The following is a 2,011-nucleotide window of genomic DNA, read 5'->3' as shown; positions in this document are numbered from 1 at the left end:
GGATCTTTTCTCTTCTTCCATCTTTACAAAACGATGAAATCATCCATGACAATCTTTCCTCATTGGAGAATTGTCCCCTTCTGCACCTTAAAAGAAGAATAAAACAACCTTTGCGTTAAACATTATCTAAGATGAAATAAATTAGTTTTTAAGGTAGATCAATAATAATAAATATTAACATACTTTCAGAAGGGATTTCTCTCCAACAACTGAAAGCTTGTCATTTCCATTGGGGTGGATCTTTTCTCTTCCTCCATCTTTACAAAACGATGAAATCATCCATGACAATCTTTCCTCATTGGAGAATTGTCCCCTTCTGCACCTTAAAAGAAGAATAAAACATACTTTGCGTTAAACATTATCTAAGATGAAATAAATTAGTTTTTAAGGTAGATCAATAATAATAAATATTAACATACTTTCAGAAGGGATTTCTCTCCAACAACTGAAAGCTTGTCATTTCCATTGGGGTGGATCTTTTCTCTTCCTCCATCTTTACAAAACGATGAAATCATCCATGACAATCTTTCCTCATTGGAGAATTGTCCCCTTCTGCTCCTTAAAAGAAGAATAAAACATACTTTGCGTTAAACATTATCTAAGATGAAATAAATTAGTTTTTAAGGTAGATCAATAATAATAAATATTAACATACTTTCAGAAGGAATTTCTCTCCAACAACTGAAAGCTTGTCATTTCCATTGGGGTGGATCTTTACTCTTCTTCCATCTTTACAAAACGATGAAATCATCCATGACAATCTTTCCTCATTGGAGAATTGTCCCCTTCTGCACCTTAAAAGAAGAATAAAACATACTTTGCGTTAAACATTATCTAAGATGAAATAAATTAGTTTTTAAGGTAGATCAATAATAATAAATATTAACATACTTTCAGAAGGGATTTCTCTCCAACAACTGAAAGCTTGTCATTTCCATTGGGGTGGATCTTTTCTCTTCCTCCATCTTTACAAAACGATGAAATCATCCATGACAATCTTTCCTCATTGGAGAATTGTCCCCTTCTGCACCTTAAAAGAAGAATAAAACATACTTTGCGTTAAACATTATCTAAGATGAAATAAATTAGTTTTTAAGGTAGATCAATAATAATAAATATTAACATACTTTCAGAAGGGATTTCTCTCCAACAACTGAAAGCTTGTCATTTCCATTTGGGTGGATCTTTTCTCTTCCTCCATCTTTACAAAACGATGAAATCATCCATGAAAATCTTTCCTCATTGGAGAATTGTCCCCTTCTGCACCTTAAAAGAAGAATAAAACATACTTTGCGTTAAACATTATCTAAGATGAAATAAATTAGTTTTTAAGGTAGATCAATAATAATAAATATTAACATACTTTCAGAAGGGATTTCTCTCCAACAACTGAAAGCTTGTCATTTCCATTGGGGTGGATCTTTTCTCTTCCTCCATCTTTACAAAACGATGAAATCATCCATGACAATCTTTCCTCATTGGAGAATTGTCCCCTTCTGCACCTTAAAAGAAGAATAAAACATACTTTGCGTTAAACATTATCTAAGATGAAATAAATTAGTTTTTAAGGTAGATCAATAATCATAAATATTAACATACTTTCAGAAGGGATTTCTCTCCAACAACTGAAAGCTTGTCATTTCCATTGGGGTGGATCTTTTCTCTTCCTCCATCTTTACAAAACGATGAAATCATCCATGACAATCTTTCCTCATTGGAGAATTGTACCCTTCTGCACCTTAAAAGAAGAATAAAACATACTTTGCGTTAAACATTATCTAAGATGAAATAAATTAGTTTTTAAGATAGATCAATAATAATAAATATTAACATACTTTCAGAAGGGATTTCTCTCCAACAACTGAAAGCTTGTCATTTCCATTGGGGTGGATCTTTTCTCTTCCTCCATCTTTACAAAACGATGAAATCATCCATGACAATCTTTCCTCATTGGAGAATTGTCCCCTTCTGCACCTTAAAAGAAGAATAAAACATACTTTGCGTTAAACAT

Source organism: Parasteatoda tepidariorum, chromosome 5 (assembly GCF_982258835.1).
Source record: "Parasteatoda tepidariorum strain Cologne lab strain chromosome 5, Ptep-v5.0, whole genome shotgun sequence".
In the NCBI taxonomy this organism is placed as follows: domain Eukaryota; kingdom Metazoa; phylum Arthropoda; class Arachnida; order Araneae; family Theridiidae; genus Parasteatoda; species Parasteatoda tepidariorum.
This window is presented reverse-complemented; position numbering follows the sequence as displayed.